Source organism: Nomascus leucogenys, chromosome 5 (genome assembly GCF_006542625.1).
Source record: "Nomascus leucogenys isolate Asia chromosome 5, Asia_NLE_v1, whole genome shotgun sequence".
NCBI classification, from domain to species: Eukaryota; Metazoa; Chordata; class Mammalia; order Primates; family Hylobatidae; genus Nomascus; species Nomascus leucogenys.
This window is the reverse complement of record NC_044385.1, coordinates 37,348,198-37,364,860: the sequence shown is the minus strand read 5'-3', so window position 1 is coordinate 37,364,860 and position 16,663 is coordinate 37,348,198. Positions and strand designations below refer to the sequence as shown.

General features: G+C 40.1%; 1 protein-coding gene across 1 annotated transcript in view; it reads left to right on the top strand.

Annotated features, from left to right (window-relative positions):
• DAB1 (DAB adaptor protein 1) overlaps nt 1–16,663 on the top strand; it is a 1,266,417-nt gene that overhangs the window by 351,261 nt on the left and 898,493 nt on the right. Inside the window, exon 2 of the mRNA XM_003265137.3 lies at nt 6,755–6,918. The gene's annotated coding sequence lies outside the window, so the exon portion shown is untranslated. The remainder of the gene's footprint in view (nt 1–6,754; nt 6,919–16,663) is intronic.

Sequence of the window (16,663 nt, the reverse complement as noted above, 5' to 3'; positions counted from 1 at the left end):
GTGATGAGTTGTGACTATGAAAATGCACAGTGTGTTCAGAGAGAAATACTCATTAACTGAATAGAGATACAGTCCATTGTGCCAGAAGATATCAAGAAAGATTTTACACAGGGTGTAATATTTGATGGTCTTTGCATGGTGGTGAAGAAAATAACTTTTAGGGTGAAAAAAACAGAAAATAGAAAGACATGGTGACTCATGCGTGTAATCCCAGAGAGCTTTGGGAAGATCCTTTGAGACCAGGAGTTTGGGACTGGCCTGGGAAACATAGGGATACCTTGTTTCTTCAAAAATTTGAAAATTAGCCAGGCATAGTAGTGCATGCTGGGGGTCCCAATGACTTGGGAGGCTGATGGAAGAGGATTGTTTGGGCCTGGGAGTTCAAGACTACAGTGAGCCAAGATTGTGCCACTGCACTTCAGCCTAGGCAACAGAGGAAGACCCGGCCAAAAAAAAAAAAAGAAAGAAAAGCAAAGCAAAAAAAAGAGAAGAAAGAAAAGAAAATGGGACAGCATGGAGGTATGAAAGGGATGGGTTAGCTAGAGGTGAAGAGTTGGGGTCACAGACCCAGTGGCAGAAGTGACTCTCTTTTCTCAATTTATCCACATGCACATTCCTGATAATCCACATTTTATTCCCCAGGTGTGGTATTACCCCCTCAAAGACTGGAGAGATGGTGTGCATGTGTGTGGCTGTTGTCCAAACTCTCGTTTCCAGACTACAGATATGCTATGGCTCCAGTCCCCTAACTCCAATCGCTGAGACCTCTTAAGATCCTCCAGAGTCCTCAGGAAGCACCCCTCACCCCGGTCTTAATCACCACTTGCTCCTCCTACTCGACCATGGGCTCCATGCCACTTTTCCTGCTTTCTATCTCTTCTTTCTTGGATTCTGTGTTTCCTCTTGTTTCTTCTTCACTTTTCATCCTTCTTATGAGAAGAAAGCCCACCGCTTTGAATGATCATCAGCCAATCAGAACACTCCTCTACTCCAGTGATTTCTTTCCCCGCCCCCATTTGTGCTACTATCTGTGAATCTGAGGAGCTTGTAGAAAATTTCCTATGTGCAAGCTCACCCACATAGACTGTGATTCACTAGGTTGGGGTGGAGCCAGCACTTCATTAATATATAAAGTTCCCCAGGGGACTCCAATATGCAGCCAGTCTGAGAACCAATTCTCCAATCTATGTGCAGAGTGCCTCAGACTCACTGGGCCTTTGGGCTTTTCTCAGAGACCTGTCCATAGCTCCCCTGCATAAAGATCCTGAGCTGTTCTGGGAGCATACGGGGCAGAAGGCTGGTCCTTTGATAGCCATCAAGACTTTGCTGTAGTCAGGCTTAGTGACATATTCCCATGCTTGTTACACTGTTGTCTTGTTCATAAAAAATATGTTTTAGCCTTTTAGATACCTAGTTTTGCAAATCAGTGTCAGGTATAGAAAGAATCCTGTCACTTGAACAGCATATTCAATAATTTTAAAGGTCAAGACCTGTGTGGAAATTAGCTTTCAGCTATTGAAACACACTGACTTATACATACATAACAGAAAATATGGTCCTATGTCACACTGGATATTTATGCATATATAAATTAGCCTGTTAGACATACTGATAAGCAATAGCTCAAGTACTTACTGATGATCATGCCCAGCATAGTAGGAAAACACTGAAAGCGCAGAAACAGGTTTCAAAGACACTGCAGTAATAGTTCTTGATTATAGAGTGCCTACTTTATGACAGGCACTGTGCTGCAAGTTAGTTTACCTCAAATACTCACCATAACCCAGAAAAGTAGGAAACTCAAGCTCGTGAAAGGAAGGAAACTCACCCAGGATAATACAGTAAAATGTGCTAGAGGCAGGATTCCATGCCAGACGTTCTGAGCTCAGTCACTGCCAACTATCCATCACACACTCCTTACTATCAATGACACCAATGTGCAATGGGCATGCTCCCTGTGAATGGGCACCTAGGAACAGGGCTACCCACAGAGGAGTGTAGGAGAATCTGTCCCCAGAACCCTTGCCCACACTAAGTATTATCTACTTTTTAAAGAGTATTACTAATTTGACAAGTAAAATATGATGCACGTATTAATTTAATTTATATATTTTTTCAGATGTTGATGCAGATTAATTTTCTCATTTGTACACTATCTGATTTAAGTCTATTCTATTGGTGATAAAACACAAGGATAGGTTTGTTTCTTTGAACAATTAAAGTAAGAAAGGGGGAAAGAATAATAAGCTTTTGAGCACTGATTTTATATTTATCTATCAATTAGTCATCAAGGTAGAGAAGAACAAATTCTTAGTCACCCTCACCAAAAGATTGCAAAGCACATTTAGTTTCTTTTTTCAATTGGCCAAAAATTGTGTCTTCTAACCGTTTGGTGTCTAGGAGTAAAACTGAAGTCACTAGCAAAATGTCTGTTTTGATAAATCAGGAACAAAAAGAACAAAACTAATGACTTCCACAATGGAAGGTGCCCTGGGAAATACAGTATAGAATAGTGGAATTGAGGGCTTGTTTACTATGATTCTGTATATCCATCTGATGGGGAGTATAAATAGGTTTCTTTACACAAAGGGACCCAGGGAATGGTGAATCAGGGAGTAATTGACTTGTCTCGGTATGTTTGTGAATGTGCATTTTTATCTGATGGCAAATATGCTGTTGGCCTTTGAGTCAGTCACCCACCATAAAATTTCCTCAGCCTCATATGAACCGAGATAGTGTGCCCATCCCCCACTCAAAGAAAACATTTCAAATTAGCATTAATCATCCACTGTCGTGGTCGGAGCCCTACGGTGAAAGCCACCTACTGCAGCTGAATGCCATTCAGCAGGCAAGAAGTGATTTGCAATATAATTTAAATGAAGAGTTGGTTTCTTTTCCTATTTAGAACATACCAGTATGGAAAACTGATTGTCAGACATTCTGGTGATGTGCATCAACTTGGCTATTCACTCAGAAAATGAAGTTTCCTGAGACACTCGCACATTTAATGTATTTTTTTCCCTATGAAGTTAACTTCAGCTTGTTAAATACAATGACTAATCAAACCACAGAAAAACCAACACCATTAATTTTAATGCTTATAATGTAATGGAAGGAGATTATATTCATTTGGGATTTTTCTCCTTTTAATAGAATGTTTACTTGCCCCTCTCCTTATGAGTTAATTATTATCTTCTCTCCATAATGCTCTGCTTATATCTGAGCAGCAAACAGAGTCTGTTAATGTCTTGAGTTTATAGATTACCGGTGATTCTATCATTTTGCAATGTCTATCACTAAAGCATCAATAGCTTGCCAGTGTGGTGAGTGAATATGTGACTGATAGGAATGCAACTAGTTCCTTCCATCACTCTCCCATCTATTTTTATAAAACATTTAGTTTTAGCACAGTGTCTTTTCTATGCGTTGACTGGCAGATTGAAGGACTTTTCAGTAAATTATACAGTAGTGAGTTAAGAATTGGTGACTTCTGTTATCATTCGGGTTTTTATGTTTAATTCATCAATTTATTCATTTAATAGACACTTAGTGAGTACCTGGCTTATTTCAGTAGTGTGCTAAGTATTAGGGATTAAGACATAGTCCCCATGTGCAGGGAGCCCACAATTCTGAGCAGGAATTGCCATAAGGAATTGCAGCATAGGCTCGATGAGATGAGTGGTACAAAAAAACTGGGTATAAAGGGTAATAGACAGTGCAATGGAAGAAGCTCTTCCTGGAAAGAAAAGTACCAAAGAAGGCTTTGGAGATACTGGAGCTGATCTTGAAGTCCCAGACCTTGAGTTCTTCAAGTGGGCCGTAGAATGATGTGTGAGGGTGGGAGGAGGCAGTAAAGGCAGAGGGAATAGCATATGTAAGGTGGTGATAAAAAAAAGAAAACGAAGTAGTGATGAGCACCTGTTGAAAACCTTCTGCATGTTTTTAAGTAATAAAAGCTGACATTTTCCAAACTTACCATTTGCCAACCACTGTTTCAAATTCTGACATCTGCAAACTCAAGCCTCACAATGACACTTTGAAGTAGGTATTATCAGCACTCCCTTTTACAAATTAAAATACATGCCTGGAGAGATTCAGTAACTTGTCAAATATCACATAGCTGGTAGGATCAGGACCAAGAGTAGAACTCAGGTTCTTTGAGTCCAAAGTCTACAAGTTTAAATATTACACTAATATTTCAGTGTAATATGGCATCTTTGCTCTTTAGATCCCTCAGTCCAGCTGTGCAGAGAAGACATGCAAATAGTGACTGCCATTCGTGACAGTGTCTAAGAGGTGATAACAGCAGCAGCTGTGACTTACAGACAGTGTTAAATGAGTTATGAAATGTTAAATGAGATATGAAGTATACAAAGGGCTTAGAACAGTGCCTGGTACATAGTAAAGAATTTGTTAACTGCTGGGGGTATGATGATAAATGTGTTAAGAGTAGCAGAATATGCTGGGTGCAGTGGCTCATGCCTGTAACCCCAGCACTTTGGGAGGCCAAGGCAGGTGGATCACAAGGTCAGGAGTTTGAGACCAGCCTGGCCAACATGGCGAAACCCGGTCTCTACTAAAAACACAAAAATTAGCTGGGCGTGGTGGCACGCACCTAAAATCCCAGGTACTCCAGAGGCTGAGGCAGGAGAATTGCTTGAACCTGGGAGGTGGAGGTTGCAGTGAGCCGAGATTATGCCACTGCACTCCAGCCTGGGTGATGGAGGGAGACTTCGTCTCAAAAAAAAAAAAAGAATGGTAGGCTATAACACCACTTGGAAATTTGGAGTTGGTGGCATTTGATGTAGACCTGGACTCCTTAATGAATTATTTCAGCAAGAGAAAGCAGAATGCAAAGATGAAAGCTGACTGGAAAATTCTACTATGTTTTAAAAAAAGTAAATAAGCTAATCTGATTAAAGCAGAGGTCTTTAAGGAGAAGCAGAAAGAGTAAGATTAAACAGGAGGGTAGAAATTGCTTGTAATTAATTGTATTTGTTGAGTGATTGGTACTGTTTATATTTTGGTTTTAGTCATCATAATATTTTCCTGGGATTATAGACTCATTTTTTTTTCTTTTGAAGAAAATGAGGCTCAGATAATTAATGTAATATTTCTCAGGTAATCCAGCAAGAGTAGTTAAATTTGGACTTGAACTCAGGCCTGGGTTACTTAAAGTGCCATGTGCTTTTGGCCACACCATACTTTCAATTTTGCAGCTCTGACTTTCTAACACATCATCAATATAGAATAATTTTTTCTAGTGAAAGGGGTAGAAAAAAAAGTAAGAACATATTTTGTTAATGTTTTCTTCTTAAGAGTTCTGCTTATCAATCACTATAGCCCAACATTTCCCCAGTTAATAGCCTGTGTCTGCTTTCATTAAAATAGAAAGAACTGGTCTCTCTGTTTGATTTCCTGTACACACATACACCCCTCAGGTTTCCTATTTGTGTGTATCTGTTATAACATATACCATCAATAATAAGCCACTGCCTGAAATGAGAGCTAACAGTTAAGAGTATGGACTTCAAGGGACTGCAGGGTGCCAGGGCTAGTATCCTGGCTCTGCCCTTCATAGCTGTGGTCATAAGCAATTTTTCTACATTCTCTATACTTCTGTTTCTTTATCTGTTTAATGACAATTATAATAGTACCAACATCAGTGGTTTGCTGTTAGGAATAAATGGATTAGTATATATAAAAACTAAAAACTATGCTTAAAATGCTATGATAATTCACTTAATATTAGCATCATTATGGCTTATAATCTAACATCTATTGAGATAAACATCTGTGAGTAGCTCTGTCCTTGATCTGTTTGTGTTTCTATAAAGGAATAACTGAGACTGGGTAGTTTATAAAGAGAAGAGGTTTATTTGACTCACAGTTCTGCAGACTATACAGAAAGCATGGTGCCAACATCTGCTTCTGAAGAGGGCCTCTGACTGCTTCTCCTCATGGTGAAAGGGGAGAAGGAGCCAGCATCTGCAAAGATCACACAGCTACAGAGGAAACAAGAGGTAGAGGGGAGGGAGGTGCCATGCTCCTTTTGACAACCAGCTCTCATAGGAACTCACAGAGCAGGAACCCACTCATTACTGTGAGGTTGGCACCATGCTCTTCATGAGGGATCCACCCACGTGACCCAAACACCTGCCATTAGGCCTCACCTCCAACACTGGGTATCAAATTTCAACATGAGGTTTGGGGGACAAACATCCAAACTATAGCAATGAGGATATGGAAAAGGCATTCCTTCATACATTTTCTGAAGAGCATGTAAAATTGTATGAACTTTCTGAATGGTAATTTGACAATATCTATCAAAATTTAAAATATATGTTTTCTTTATCCAATAATTCTGCTTTAAGGTATTTATCCTACAGATAGATTCATCCAAGCGAAAAATATACAATTTGTACCGTTTAAATTTTAGCCTGTGTATGTATAACCTAGTCCAACATTTTAAAATAAAGATGAATGAGCATGTTTGCTTTTATTCATGTCCTTCCCATAGCCTAGCACAGTGCTAGGCACAGAGACCCTCACAAGTTCCCTTTTGTTTAGCCCAGCACACGTCCTGTGGCTCTCTGTGCCCCATGACCGCCTACCCTACATGTACCACGCGCTCTTTCAAATCGTACACTTCACCCTGAACCATTCACTTCAAACTCCATTGTGATGACCATTGTACTTTATCCTCTTGATCCTTTAGTTTGCCTTCAAAATTGACATCGTTTTTTCATTGCAGCTATTTCTTTGGCTTCTCTCCATGACGATTCCTGACTCGTGGCCCTGGCAATCTTGGGAAGACATCATCCAGCTTCTTCAGTCCAGACCCTGGGCCCCCACCTTTCACCAGGATCGCCCCCACCCAGCCTGGACACATTGACTGAACTGTTTTCTAGGACACTGGTGAGTAAAATGCTTGGCTACTTCATGAAAACACTTCCAATCATCCCCTCCCAATACCTTCTCCTCCACTTTTGAGCGTGATTTTGTTTCTTTCAAAATCGGCTCCAATACTCATCCTTTCCGGAACTGCCTCTCCTGTAGTTAATACCCCAAGGTTCATTATTTGTTTAATCACTGACTTATTCAATGAGGCGGTAGCCAGCAGAATCTAAGAACTGAAAGGCGCATGCCTTTGTCCCCCTCCTGTGTGGTTCCATTCAGGGTTACTTGTCTCTGACTTAGATTGGAGACTAAATGGATTAGAATAAAACCAATTTAAGGGAAAAAAGAAATGTTCACAGAAAGAGAAATAGAGAGTCCTGCTATCTTGGCTGCCTAAGATCTGCAGGCCTCACCAAGGAATTTAAAAAGTAATGTTTCTTATCATAAGTGACAGAAATATGCTGCTTTCTGCATCAATAGATATGAAGATTAAAGGGTCTGACCGTATTAAACAATTTTGCACAGCACCAGGCACTCTAGGCTGTGCTCTCTGCCTTATTACCCTTCATCGTGTGGCTATTTCAGGCCCAATTTAAGAATACAATGCAGTCTGGCTTTGCAAATTGACATCCTTTAATTTAAACTGTCTTGTGGGAGAATTAAGAAATTATGGAACAATTATTCGCCGTCAGTTGAAAGCTGGATGACATCCTGAGATTCTTGTACATTAGCCATTTGAATTGATTAAGTCACGTAATTGAATTACACCTTTGCCCCATATCTTGTGGTGGTTCTTGTTGGGAAATGCTTCCATAAAAATAGAAGAGGGCTTGGCATTAGAGATTGACCTGGATATCAAAGAAAACCTCAGAGCAGAGTGGGCTGACACTCTGAGATTCTGTGAGGGAGGTTGATTAACAGAGCAAGCGTTCTATTTGGAGTTGCAATGGAAGTTCACAGATCAAAACTGTATGCATGATATAGTGTATATCTTTCCTTAATCTCTCTTTGCATTGTCCTCGAACATTCGGCTTCAGTGTCTGGCATTCATTCTCAAAGCTTTTTCTAACATCTCCCATGGACAAAAACACTGGGTTCGGTGTACCTTCCTTTGTCTTACATGGTTTTCCAAATATGCTTCCATTATAGTAGCTACCACAATGCTGACAGGTTTCTTTTACCAGGCAAGGAGGCTGGAAACCATGTCCAGCTCACCTAGGTTAGTAATAGTGCTCAATAGGTGTTTGCTGAGTGAGGTTTTATTAGTAAGTCTCCATGGTTTTGTCTCTGTTTTCTTTTGTTTCATGGGGTGAAGGGAGGTAGAATCTATTAGTAATTTTGTAAGCATCATTCTTAAGTAGGAGTTTTTTCACTACTTATGTTATTAGACAGTTTTGTAGAGGGTTTATTAAAGGCCAACTCTATCTGCTTAACACCTATGAGGCACCTATTATGTACAAAAGCTAGGCTAGATGCTGAGGGGAGAAATTAGCCAAAACATATTTCCTTTTCTTTAGAGGAGCTCAACATCCAGTGGGGGAATTGAAGAGGTCTGTGCAAGAAATAGCTCTGGTAACTGAACAAGCACGTAGGAGGCTGTTCTATAGTCTAGGACTCTGAGAAGGGGCCATGGTACATTCCATTTCATTCCTCTCTGAAGTTTGTACTGTCATTGGTCTGCCCTGTGCCCCCTCCCACATCGTCCATTTTGGAATCCAGCAGAGAAGAAAACTCTTAGACTAATGTCCTGTGGACAGGCTGGATGTGTGCCTTTCATTTAAAAACTCCTCTAAAGGAGAGAGGTTTTAAAGCACTGCTTCCCCTCACCCCACCCACACACTGACTTCCAACTCTCTATCATACTGTGCAGCATTGTGGGTCTTCCTATTCTTTGTCTATTTTGTGTGGCACAAGAATCTCTCGTTTTAAAGGCTCTTTACGTTTTCTTTACCTTTATCAAAGAACGCTCTTGGAGCTTTAAAACCCAACCACAGCTATCTTCCTGAATATTTCTGTGGGGAAGGGATTAATCAAGCCTGTCAAACATTGAGCTGTAAAACCTTTAATATTTCTAAAAGGTTTAAAGCCAGCATATTTATCACATGCATCATTGAGAATAATCTTTCCTTATATAGAACAAATTAAATGTTCACTGTAAAATATTGTGGTGTGAGCACAGTGGGTGAAAGACGCATGCAGGGGCCCAATGTGATATTGCAATGGAGATTCTGGTTAAATCTTTCCCTGACATCACCCTGCTAGAAGCCACCCATCATCCCCCACACATCTATTTATATGAATGTTTTATACTGTGGAATTCTAGAGTCTTGGTGCTCAAAGGGAAAGGGGCTAATATTTGTTGAGTGCCTGCTATGTCATGTATTGTATCTGCATAGTTTAAGTGGGTTTTCACATTTTAATTTTCAAAACAATCCTTCGTAATAGGTACTGTCATATCTGATTTATAGATAAGGAAGCAAAGATTCAAAAAGTGAAGCAATTCTCTCAAGATCACATAAATATTTATTTGCAAATCTGGGACTTGACCCTATGCCTGGCTGCCTGGCTAATTCTTTCCTTCTGTTTATGCGGCAAATGCCTAGCAAATGTTTAGCAGAAGGTAGGTACCCACTGAAGAGTTGCTAAAGTTATTATGACTGTTAGAAAGTCTCTGGAGATTTTTATTGAAAGATCGTTATTCTATAGACAGAGAAGCAGTGAATATTGTTGTGCCTGATTCTGGGAATCTGAGATGTCTAACCCAGCAGTAGTGGCAGTGTTCCTTAGGATAGGGAGAGACTCACTTGGGGCTTTTGATTACTCTAATACAAACACTGTATTTTGTTATTTATAAAGTGCTTTCATGTGCACAGTCTAATTTAATCTACTCAACAGCTTAAGTGAAGTAAAGTCAGCATTACTGCCATTTTCCAGATAGGGAAACTGAGGTGCAAAGACATGATAAATCTCATGCCCAGGTCATTCAACTAGAAGCAATTTATGCTCCAACTCCATTCTTCTTATTTCAAAGCCACTGTCTTTCTACTAATATTTTAAAACCATTTAGTTATTATTCCTAAGAATTCAACAAGTAAAACAGAGGTTTTTATATTCTGAAATTTTATTGATATGTACAATTTCAAAAGAGCACTTTAACGGCTGTTTTGATACTGGATTTCAATTTAATACATTGATTTGGAGTCTTTTGCAAACATTATTCTTTTAAAATATCTGAAAGAGTTATATGGTGCTTTGTAAGTATCCATAAATAATAAGTTTTTCAGCTTTATTCAGTTGTAATTGACAAAAATATAAAGTTTCAAAGCTTGCAAGGACCTTAGAGACTGATGACTCTTGTTTTTTGATTTGATAACTGAGGTATAGACATTGAAAGTAGTGTGACAGAAGCCCAGGCAAAATACTGGGATAACGGAGAACAAAGATACATTCATTCAGATAGGGATGGGTGGTATGAAACCATGGAAGGCTTCACTGAGGAGGTGACTCTTGATGGTGTCCTGAAAAGAGGAGGATTTTAATAGGGAGAGAAGAGTCAACAAGTGAAGCTAGAACAGAAGAAAGGAGTGACAGTGTATGAAAATGACAACATGATGGTTCTATGGGCGGGGGCCCTTCATGGAAGCTCAAGTTTGTTGTTTCAATATAATTAGTTGTATAATTGCATTCCCAGACTGCCGCATAGGGCTGCACACATGTGTAATTAGACCCCCTACCAGCCAGATGGTGTCTTCTGCACACCTCCACTTTAGACCTCCAGCTTTGTAGCCGAGCAGGCAACCAAAAGAGAGGTCCTGAGGCTGGGAGGATTTGCAGTTCCAAACTCACCTCTTCTATGAGCATACCTCTCTGTGTTTGCCAAAGGTACTGGGGGGGTGGGAGGGCGGGGGAAACAGACAAAAGACTTAGAAGGAAGAACAGCTTTCTCTTCCTAGGTTACAATGAATACAATGGGCCCATTTCTGGAACTGTTGGGTGGGCGAGATGTTTCGCCAGTTTACATTTAGCAAACTGTAATTAGCGTCAGAAGGAGAAGAGAAATGACTGTGTTGGGAAACTCCACTTTCCTCTGTGCAACAGCCTCTGTTCAGAAGGGCTGTTCCCTGCATTTGGGCTTTTGTGATGGGGAAGCAGTGTACAGCTGCCTTATATAGTTGCAATGGGCTTGTTCTGGGGATGAAGCTCTTAACTGCAGCAGGGGACAGAGGCCAATGGAGGATCCTCTTCAAACGGCAGAGTGAATCTTGCATAGGTGTCAGCCAGGTGGAGTCACTGCGCTCTTGTAAGATTTCATTCATTCCATAAATACACATAAGCCCACACCCACATAAACCCTACTGTGTGCTGAAAACTAGGCTTGATTTTTAGGAGCTACAGATCCCCACAGGCCTCTGTGAAAGGGCATGCTGGCCAACTGCAGATTAATGGCTAGATACACAAAGTGCCATCTGAGGCTTCTTAGTTTGGGGACCATTGAGTAAATCAGACACTCACTGTATTTGTTAGGATGAGTAGTGCTAGCTGCCTTAACCAACAACATGATTTTAAAAAGTTAATTATGATACTTAATACAACCATTCAGAAAGCTAGGTTTCCCCATCTTATCTGTGTCACCATCATCTTCAACATGTGGCCTCTAAGGTCTCTGAAGACGGGGAAAGAGAGAGGAAGATCATACTTGGGAGATGTTGAGGGACTATTTGTGGAAATGGCAGACAGCCCTTCCACCCATATTCCATTGGCTAGAATTCAGTTATATGGCCCAATTTAATTGTTAGGGGAATGTAAATGTAGCTTAGCTATGTGCCCAGGACAAAAATGACATAGATGAAGAAATGTCTGCACTCCCATGTTTATTGTAGCAGTATTCACTATAGCCAAGACAGAATCAAACTAAGTATTCATCAACAGATGAATGGATAAAAAATGAGATATAGATACAAAATGGAATAGTATTCAACCATAAAAAAGAACAAACCCCTGTCATTCACAGGAAAATGGATAAGCCTGGAGGACATTATATTAAATGAAATAATCCAGGCACAGGAAGACAAACATCACATGTTCTCACTCGTATGTGGAGGCTAAAAAAGCTTATTTTATAGAAGTAGAGAGTAGAACTGTGGCTACTGAGGCTGGGAAGGATGGAGGGAGGAGGGAATAGTGAATTTGGTTAATGGATACAAAATTACAACTAGATAGGAGAAAAAAGTTCTAGTATTCTACAGCACTGTAGGGTGACTATAGATAATATTTTATTGCATAATTTCAAATAGAAATGATTTTAAACATTCCCAACACAATAATAAATGTTTGAGGTGAGAAATATGCTAAATACCCTAAGTCGATCATTACACATTGTATACATGTATCAAAATATCACCCTGTACCCCATAAATATATACAATTATTGTGTCCATCAAAAATAATTTTAAAAAGTGAAACAGACATAGTCTTCCTAACATGTTTGATTAAACTCAGTCCCCATTCAAACAAATGCAAGATCATCTAAAAGAATTACCCTTTGTTACCATTTTGAGGAGCCTTTCCAGGAAAAATGCTCTTCCAGTGTAGAATGGAACTCAACCGGTGAGAATTTAATTAACAAAAATTATCTGGAAGTGTCTGAAATGACTTCATAACTCTTCAGTCCAGAATTCTTCTTATGGTATTCGATCCTAAAAATAGAAATAACAAAAATTTGTGAACAAAAATTTGTTTCCACATTAGTTGCAATGTGGACAAAAGGCAAATAACCAAAATTTCCAAAAATAAGAAAAAGATTTTACTGAAGTTCTTCACACTTAAATAATGCAGTCATTAAATAAAACATATTTCTAAAGAATTTTTCTTGTTGTTATTGGCATATGGACATAAAGATAGGCTTCAGAACTTTATATACAACAGGATTCCAATTTTGTTCCGAACATATGTTTAGGTGTGTAATTATAGACACTCAAAAAGACTAAAGACAGTGCATTAAGATATTAAGAGTGAACCTCTCTACATAGCAGTATAATAAGGGCTTTTATTTTTCTGTTTATATTTTGTTCTTCTAAGTCTGATACAATGATGAGTATGTGTAACTTTTGTAATTATAAAAAATAAATCAATTAGGATTTTTTAAAAATGAAGCAGAATGAAGAATGACTTTGGACTAGGACTGACTCAGGATGGAGAGAATTATCCCAAGTGCTTCAGGTGGGGACAGCCAAAGGGTGTGTGTGGGAATGTCCTAGAATTGTGTCATATCCAGAGGGAGCTGCAGGGTGGAGAACAGAGTGTATCATAATGGTTAAGACTTACGCAAACTCAGGGCACCCACAACAATTTCCTTAGCTGGGACAGAGGGTACAAATCTTAACTTTAGTTGGCTTTCAAAACTAGGCAACTGAACTGATTAAAAAATTCAAAACTGGGGCAGTGGGTTCAAGTCCTGGCTCTTCTAATAACCAGCTCTGTGGCTGTGGGCATGTGTCTTAACCACTCTGAACCTCATTTGTAAAAGAAATAATATCTTCCTTATAGTATCACTGTGACACTAAATGTAATCATATTTTCAAGTATTTAACACATATATACATATCTCTATACATACATATTCACACACACATATATACACGCACACCTAGACCCTTCCCACCAAGCTTGGAGGGGTGCACTTTGGGATAAAGCCCCTTCCTCACTGCAACTTTTCATAATCCTCTCCATGCTTCATTTCCCATCGCTATCCCTATCCCCATAGTACCATTACTAGGACCACCTGAAGTTTTAGCCCAGAGGCATCTCTTCCCTGTGACCTTCACCTGCAATTTGGAGACATTCCTCTTGAGAAGTTTCTCCTGTCTTCTTTTCTTGGTGAGTTCAGTTTGGCTTCTAAGCAATCGAGGCCCACTCTATGTCCAGCCTGCATGTCAACTAGGAGAAATGTGAAAAATCCTAAACTAAATGTTCTAAGACAGATATCCAAGCAAAATAATAGAAGGCAAAGGGATCATAGTGTACCATCAGATGTGTCTGGGTGAGAGAGCACTCAGGCTGTGACACTGTGCAATGCTACAGAATCAGAAAAAAAGGAAATGCAGCCCAAGACGCTGTGACTTGTCACCCTGCTTCTTCAACATGAGGTCCTGAATCATTTTCCCAGTTCTGTCTGAAGCCAGCCTCAACAGATCATCACAACAATCACCTTAAGTGATGAACACATATGTGTGCCAGGTACTGTGCACAAGATTGTCACACCTGATACATCTGGCTTTTTCATTGCATCGTGTTTCTTCCAGTAGGAATTTTGTTTTTCTCCTCAGCTGCCTCCTTTTTTTCTCCTTCTGGGGACATCGTTATTTATATGGCTACTAAACTGAGTAAAGGTGCGACAGGAGTTCCTAAGAAGGTACTATCCAGATGTGTTATGGTTGCCTATGTTCTCTTTCCCTGCACAGTTGAAGAGGACAGGTTGGCTGATGATCTTGGTGGGTCCTTGAACATTCAGTCTAAAGGTCTTGAGCTTAGTTTAAATAGTGCTCAGTGACTTCTAACAAAAAAGAGCAAGAAAGAAAATTATTCTGTTTCCAGCTTCGAGACTTTCCCAAATTCGAGGCTGGTCACTGATTTATGCTGCCAAGAAGCCTGTTGCTGATTATGCTGGATGCCCCATAAATTAATGAGAGCTGGACTTAGCAGTGACAACGATCGCTGAGTCTGTGGAGCAGAAAATGCAACACTAATATATATGTTTCAGAAATGTCCTTTTGTCTATATGTTTGGAGGAGAAAGTGCTGATGAGGATCAATTTCATATTGACTTTAAATTTTTCATTTGACCCAGAGCTCTTTTTATTAAGTAATGCACACGAGAACGTTTCATCCCAGGCCAACTTGATGGCTTGGAGAATTCCCTTCAGAATATGGCAACCTGGATAGAATTTGAAATGCAGTTCATTCATTTATTCTTTTATTCATCCTTTAATAATTATTTATTGAGCACCTGCTATGTGCTTAATTCTAAAAACTATGCTAGTCTGTCAGCAAGACACAATCTGCCCTCAAGGAATCTAAAATCTAATGAGCTAGACACACATTAATAAACAATCCTGTCCCAGAGCAGTATGTTTCATTAGCAGGAAGTGCAGGTATAACAGAAGCATGGAGGAAGGACTCCCAGAAGGTATCAGGTACTTGGGAAGCATTTAGTTCTTGTTGAAAGAATGAATGAGTGGATGAATGAATGAATGACATGGCCCTTGAGCTGAGTCATAGAGCAAGGTAGAAATTGCCTAAGCTGAAAAAGAGCTGAAAAGAGCTATAAGCTGAAAAAGAACATGTTCAAAGGCAGCAAGGTGTGATGTTTTAAATATAGCTCAGGTGTGAGGGGAGATAGGAGGTAGGGCTCCAGGTAGTCAAGAACCAGACATAAGGAACTTGGGCGTTAAGTCACCACCTATCTGTGCAAATAGACATACTTGTAGATGACAGAGCAGACCCAAGGGGCCTTACACCTCTTCAGAGAGCAGGCATAACCACACAATAAATGGCTCATCTGGAGGGATTATCTTCAGTGCTTAGTTTGGAGATTCAGTAGGTAGTTGAGCTTGCCCTCTCTGGACACTTTCCTGAAGAGGCAGTCCAGTAGAACCAAAGCACTTGCCCTGAGAAAGTTTCAAAGCCAGGTTCACCATCTTAAACTAAGCAGTGAATGTTTCTAGAAGCATGTATCCTGCTTGCTACAAAGCCCTGCTGTGTCTTCAGTTTTGTCTGAATGTTGGGACCACGTTGTAAAATCTCGTGTTTATTGCCTTCCTGCACTCTCTTCAGCTTGTATTTCCCACATTCTTAGTTACTGTCTGTATGTTTGCTAGTGGTGCAGTTTTGTTCTGTTTTAACCTTGTTTGAACCCTCAAGCCAGTTTGGGAAAATGTGACCATCACTCTTCTGAGCATCTACCTCTGGGACGTGGTCCCGGGGCTTTGACTCGCAGGTTAGAAATCTTGTCATGCTCCCCTGAACTTGACTCAATGGCTGCAGTGGCCTGGCTGATTTATGGCTGTTTCTTCCTCTGTTTGATCTTAGCAAACAGAAAGCTGTGATGTAGCGGCTTCATTCTACTCACCTGCTGGCACCTTCGTGTTTGGTCTAATAGCTTGTTAACTGCTCTGAGGACAGGCACTGCCCTTCCTGGCTACCGTCTAGAGTGGTCTCTACGGCAACCGCATCACATCAGGGATGATGCTCATTCTTCAAGCCTTTCCTTCTCCATTTTTCTCTGGTGACTTCTGGGTAACCTGTCATGGTTGGAGCCCTGCCTCACCCTGCCAGGAAGCCACTGCTGATTTAAAGCCTTGCAAAGAAACTTAACAAGACACAGTGCTTTCTTTTGGTCTTGTTGCTTGTTCTGTGTTGCACTTGGTCCAGGCCTGCAGGGACTTGTCATCCCTTCTTTATCATCTCTCTTTTTGGTGTTCCCCAGGTATTGTTCCCGGTCTCTCTTGGAAAGCTTTGACATGGTTTCTCCAGATCTCTGTGTTCATTAATATCATACAGCAGTCCCATCTGAATCCTGATATTCGGTATGTTCTTTGTTTGCCTCATCCACCTTTGTTTACTCATTCACTCTTCTCTTCAGAAGTGACTCCCAAACTGTCTGGTCTTCATCTGTACCAAAGAGACTCGTGTCAAAGAGACTCATATAGACTGTTCAGATATAATATATGAAGAAAGAACTGATTTATGTGTGATAGGACTTTAGA